The sequence below is a fragment of the Magallana gigas genome, chromosome 9 (assembly GCF_963853765.1).
Source record: "Magallana gigas chromosome 9, xbMagGiga1.1, whole genome shotgun sequence".
NCBI classification, from domain to species: Eukaryota; Metazoa; Mollusca; class Bivalvia; order Ostreida; family Ostreidae; genus Magallana; species Magallana gigas.
In genome coordinates this window covers 45,087,662-45,094,566 of record NC_088861.1, presented here as the reverse complement: position 1 = coordinate 45,094,566, position 6,905 = coordinate 45,087,662, and the positions used below count along the sequence as shown (strand labels likewise).

Below are 6,905 nucleotides of genomic sequence, written 5' to 3'. Positions count from 1 at the left end.
CTACATGTACCTTATCACGCGTTTATGTTTCATATTTTGCACGGACACAACTATATTTTATTATGTTTTCTACTATTATATTGGTTTAAGATGAAAAGATAAAATTTATTTTACTTGTACAGTTGATTAGGCATTGATTTATACGATAGCGTACAAGGTAGTTTAAAAATCAAATCAAATTATTATCAAAGTTCCATGTTACATGTTTGCGGTAGGTGCTAGCACGATAAAGGAATGCCCTGAATTGAGGCATTCGATGATTATTTTAAAGAATATTCACATGAGTTTAAACAACTTTAGATTAGATTCTATCGGTCACATATTAATCACTTCTGAAGTTTTTCTACATGGTCGTTCATTTCACTGTGGAAGCGAACTCATTGCTGCCCCCCCCTCCCCCCCCCCCCCCCCCACACACACACTCCTCCCGCCCCGCTGACAGGTGCTCGCGCTGGATTTTTTTTAATTGGCGAAAAGATAGCAAGATCTGTCGAAAATCATTTTTGGTGGCTTCTTCTTATGTGTAAAATTTTGTTTCACTTTCCCACCCATTTGTTTATTCGGCCAGTCATTGCGTCCGAGAATCTTGTGTTGCTTCAGCGCACACAGCTCAGAACATATATAGCCCTAGGTCATCAATTGTTATGTAATTGAGTAACAGTTGGAAGGGTTGTTTTACTACATAAAATAATAGAATCATCCAGAAAAAAGTTTCCGTAACTCAATGGTCAAAACCAAAAATAAAATCTGTATGATTACAAACAGAAATCGCTTTTTCAGTATTCGGCGGGATTTGATTTTTCTTCTAACATTAGTATTTTTATTGGTTTCTGAGAATACGATGTAAAAATACAAACAGTAAATAAACATGATATTATTTACATTGATAATGTTGAAAAATATTTAAAATTAAATGAGTCACATTCGTTAGAAAAAAATTTTACACGAACAACCGATTATTTTTTTTCTATGTCGTATCATTCGCGTAAATAAATATGTTCTGTACACATACATGTACCTCAGAAAAAATTCAAATGATTAAACAAAAAAGGAAGTTGTAATTACTTTTTCGGATTTTTTTCCTCAAAGTAGTTTAACATTATATTGAGAAGAACAATAAAAATGATTTCAATTTTTGACTCAATATTCGTATATATTACCGGCGCTCTGTATGCCGGCGTACAGTGTAAAGATTATCATAATCTATTTGAATTAAGTACCATGCGTATAGATTCCCATAATAATTAATCTTTTTTATTTTCTTTCTATGTTTACATTTAATTTTGTTCAAATAATTAATAACTTTTCTATCATTTAAATTGTGTGCTTCATCAAATACTGATTCCGATTACCTTGAAGTCAATAATTTTCCATTGGCTATTGACAAAAAAGAGAATGCCTGACCATCCAATGAAAACAAATACACAGAGTTTGATTGACAGGTTAAGCCAGGTGCAGGTCTCACCCGATGTCCGAGGTTATGTGTGCTGCTTGTACACAGCCGAATGGTCTCAGTAAGAGTTATCGATGTAAATAAATAATAAAAATACTTGCTTATCAAAACATGTTAAAGTTAAAGTTGATTTAGGTTTGTTCCAATAGAAATCATGTTTCGCTAACTGTATTTAATATTTTTTATGTATAGCGAATTTTAATATTGTTCCAGTACTGAAACATCGCATAAAAACGTTATATATATGCATGTACTCTGTAACTAGTCGTCTTTTAATACATATACCTTTCTTCACTGTTCTTTTGATTGTTAAAAATTCATTCAATTTTGTTCAAGAAAATAGAGTTTTGCCAATCACAAAGAGTTTTAAAGAAATGTAAAATACGGGCGCCATTTTAAAGCAATTAACTTGTTAGAGAGTTACGAATGAAATCTGATGAACGTTTCACACGGTTCTCGCACGCTTTGCTCGAAACTCTCCACGCTTTGCCCGAAACGCTAAACGGTTTACACGAAACGCTAAACAGTTTACACGAAACGTTTCTCGCACGTAGGCCGCATGCTTTTTTTGGTGTAGTAGTACTTTTCAGGGTCTGTAAATTTTGTCAGCACGCAACAATTCTAAACTTGCACAGAGTCTTCAAAAATTTAGAAATATTTAAATAAAGAAGTTATCTTAATGAAAAGTTTACGTGTTTTGTAGGCGGGTTCGGTTTAAAAAAAAATACAATTCCTGACCTGAATCATGAGTACATACTGTTTATAACAATGCTTGCTACACTTTAAAAATTAACTCGCCATTAAACACATAATTTTTTAAAGAATGTTTGAAACGATTATATAAACTCTGTTCGACTATAGTTTTATATACAGGCTTTCAATCACCACACGTGTTTATAACAAAAGCAGAACTGAAAGTTTAGTCATTATAATCGTTTGACACCATATCATATATATTTTCAACTCGCAGCAACAACGGAAAACCTACTCGGGGCTTTGCCACGACCTCTGCTGTAGTTATCCACTCTGACTATCGCCAGTGTATTCGCCATTACGTAACTAGCCACCTGTTGACTCGGCGCGTGGTCAATGTTTGTTTAACAATTTCCGGTGTCATAGGCATGCACCTGTCTCGTGTCGGACTTCAAATGGGGATCTCAAGTGAAGAAAGCTTAGCAATTACTATGATTTGATGAAACTTGTTTACTTTGTATCCAGTAATGCAGTAACACGCTATTGTTTTACATAGACACTGTTAGAAATAGATCGATCATTTGTACGACTTGATAATGACAATATACGACATACATACGTTTCCTAAAAAATTCATCTAACAATAATCAAAGAATTGGACAATAATTAATCAATGAACTATAATCACTCTTATGACGGTACTCTTTATATTACACAGGGGGTGAAATTACCGTAAAGATCTCAGCCTTAGGGCAAGATTATTAACACAACCGGTGTCAGCCTATTGTATAATCAGTAGTATTGATAATTGCCGATTACGTATTTTAAGATCGAATTTGACCATAAAATATTTCTGATTTATACTTTCTACTAACAACTCTTTACTAATAAAATAATTAAATTTAAAAATCATCCCCCGGACCTACTGCAATATTTTCTTCCATTCAAGTTTGGTTTTGTTATCTTCCTACTAGTGATACATAGAACCATGTGACGATGTGTTTATAAAAACGGAACGGTAAAACTTTTAATTGATTAAAGACAATGTAACATTTTTTATAACTGTTGTTATCAATGTATTTAAGTGTTAACAGATGAGTGAAAATGATAATTATTAAAGATGAACAGTGAATTCAACAACGTAATTTTCAATCACACAGCCAACTCAAGTTGATTTAAACCAATCCCGTACGAAAATGTTGGCCGTTTTCCGGCTGGACTCAGGGTGAACTTAGACGTATTCCGGTTAAATGTAGCCGTACTTAGGAGTATCAAAGGCGTACCTGGAAAACGCTTTAAATGTTAGACGGATTCCATCTTATTCATAACCGGACCTAGCCTAGATTTTCAGCATCTAGCCGTTTTCTGTCAAAGTTAACCGTATTATTTCTCACCGCCCGTTTCCCCCCTTACCATCATTAAATATTCCGCCTTAACCTAGCTAATTGACAATTTTTTGCAAGTTATAATATAAAATTTACGGCTAAAACTTGGCCAAATCGTGTTAAAGGCGCACAACAGTTCATTTTCTGTTCTAGAAATAGCTCATTCTTATAAACTGTCTGTTGCTTTCACTCAATAAACTTTAATTTTTTCTTCAAATTGTTTAATTTTGTAACCTTAAATTCAAATTGATAATCCGAAGACACTATCAAACAGGTTATATATGTATGTTCTACACACAGGCTGGTTAATTTTATCCTGACCTCAATACACAGGCTGTCATTTGTTAACAGGCAAGAGCCGCAGCCTCTCCTTGTATTGCAGAGGGGCGTCAACAGGGAAAATCTTTTTTTTTCTATCACGATTTTAAACATGCACATACTATTTTAGCCGCAATGTTTAATTAATATAAAGACAGGAATGAGTTATGAACACGCTAGCATATTTATTGTACTTTTAAACTGCTGCTAAAAATTGTTTTACTATGGCCATCAAGCACTTGTAAACATAATATCAGCGTTACCCCTTATCATATTTCTGGCCTCAGAGGATCGCGCTTTGTGAATTTTGAATTTGGCAACAACGGCCATGCCTAACTTTCCTGATCATCTTTGTGTTACAAAATGTAGACATGTGTAAACCGTTATGAGGATTATTTTGGGGGGAAATACAGTGAAACTTATTTACAGCAATTTGATGTAAACCAAGTCTTATGGAGTTGAGCAAAGTGTGCGCGTTATGTGGACTAAGGGCATGAACACAGGAACCTTAATGTTAATATCGAAAGTAAGTCAATATAAATTTTAATTATGATCATGACTTTATCAATAATAGTTCTAAAGTACAGTCTAAAATTGTGCTAATTGTATGTGAAGAAAAAATAAGTTTAAACTAAGAAATTCTTCATTTAAAAGATATTAGACAGTGCGTAAATGTCACACAATGTATAAATTATAGAAATCCCTTTATTCCTTTAGATTTGAAAGCTGTTGAAAACAACTGACATTATGCTAAACAATTAAAAAACAAGGAAAGCAACAATACCAACAAGTCACTGGGAGGGTGGCAAGTTGCCTTCTTAAATGTAAGCTGTCCTAGTAAGAGCATTGAGAAACAGCCTGATAAAAATAAAAACTAGCTCAAAAGCAGAAGGACAATGGACATGGGAGACTAAAAATTAGAATGTCAGCCATACCATTTACATGAACCCTACCAAAATCAAAGTTTTGAAAGGTAAGGATTGGATCTCTTTTTATTTGTTCACATTGTTGAAAGGTATTCTTTATAATCATGATAATAACAAAAAGGTATATATGTATATTGATATATTTATATTTGATCGAGTGTTTGGTTATAAGTAATACTTTATCAAATTACATGTATTTTTTCAGAATATGTGAGAGAAGTATTTTTAGTGATGCAATTACCGAAAAGATTCAAGGAAGATCTGAGCTACTCTAGAAACTTTTCAAGGAACTACCTGTACACAAGAGTGAAAACGTGGACTGTAAATCAAAAAGTTTAACTTATTATATTAAGTGGAAGACAAACATTAGGAAAATAAAAAAATATTCTGGATGTGATATCTGTATTATGATGTGTTTGAAATAGGAAATACACAGGAATTATAAATGGTTTTATGTTGTAAGTCTGGCCACTGATTTATAAATGAAATGAAGGCAATGATTCCACCCCATCCGGTGCTAATTTAAAAGGACTTAGTCATTGGATTCAAAAGCATAAATCATCAGAAGTTTTTCTGTCCATTGAAAAAGTGTTCATCTTTACCCTAAAGCGGATTCGGACGCAACCTTTTATTAAGGCGGATTCCACCTTATACTAAGGCGGATTCCACCTTATATTTAGGTGGATTCCACCTTATTTTAGGGCGGAATCTTGCTTATTCCGCCTTATATTAAGGCGGATTTCAATTTATCATAAGGTGGATTCCACCTAAGATTAAGGCGGATTCCTATTTTGTTTTAAGGCGGATTCCTTTTTTGTTTTAAGGCGGATTTTTATTACCCGGAATACGCTTAATCTCATTTAAATATTTCGAGCCATATACCGCCCGGAATCCACCCGGACTCCACCCTGAATCTGTGATATTAGTAATACATTCAGAGGAATGAAAGACGGAATCCGCCATTCAAATTTCGCCTACATTCCGCCTTAAGTCAGGGTGGAATTTTTCGTACGGGATATTTTTAATGCTATTTTTAACAATTTTCTGACCTCGAGCCTACAAGTCGAACAAGACGATAAGTCGGATTCTCTGCTTCAGAGAAAAAAAATACCAACTAATCGTCGGTATTATTTATTATCATAAATTTGATAAAACCATTGATTAATTCACTTTTCTGTTGTGATAATTTCGCTCACAAACAAAACAGACCGAGCAACTGATTTTGTTCAAATTGCTGATAAAACAATTTGAGCATATATTGTGACTGTATGACAATTATAGAAAACTTCAATATGTCACACTAAGCAAAAACAAGAATAAACATCTAAATATGAGACTTTGAGATATCACCGGTAAAATGTTTACTTAAAGAATGAGAGATATGCATGCACACCCAAATAACTTTAACATATCAATGGTATTCGATACACATGTACTGTTGTTTGAAATATACCATAAAAGTTCAACTGTATGTACAATGTTAAAAATTTCACTTACTGCAATTTTCCCCCTTGAATAAGCTGCCATCTTTTAGTTGACTGCTTTATAATTTACAAAGCTAGAAAAAAGAAGAAGAAGAAGTTGTACATGAATGCCAATACAAATTAAAATGTGAGTTATATGAGATGCCATACTTCATTAATTTGAGTTATGATATATTATACTAAATGTATATAAGGTGGATAATTATTAACTTTTCACCTTAATTATTATTATCATTATCACCTCATGATGATTATTGATTTATCACATGAAATCCAATTCAGTGAAAATCACTATACATGTACATGATGTGTGTGGAAATGTATATGGACAAGGAAACTCACTACATGTGTGTGGTAATTTAAATAAATATGGACAAGGAAACTCACTACATGTGTGTGGAAAGGTATATTTGCAATGAAACTCACTACACGTGTGTGGTAATTTAAATGAATATGGACAAGGAGACTCACTACATGTGTGTAGGATTGTACAGGTAACTCTCGATAGCTGGAAGTCCATGGGTCCGAGGAAAAACTTTGAAGTTTCAAGAGTTCGAGTTTTCAAGAGTTCGGAATTTTCGGAATTTTCCGGGTTGACCAATGGGTTTTAAAATTAGTCTTACCGGACGTTATGATTAAGCCATTT

General features: G+C 33.5%; 1 long non-coding RNA gene across 1 annotated transcript; it reads left to right on the top strand.

The window, feature by feature from the left end:
* The first annotated feature begins 3,995 nt into the window (after nucleotides 1–3,995).
* On the top strand, nucleotides 3,996–5,114 carry LOC117690740 (uncharacterized). The gene is made up of 3 exons (XR_010709620.1): nucleotides 3,996–4,375; nucleotides 4,567–4,822; nucleotides 4,981–5,114. It is a non-coding gene; the product is annotated as an uncharacterized lncRNA (long non-coding RNA).
* Nucleotides 5,115–6,905: the final 1,791 nt, after the last annotated feature.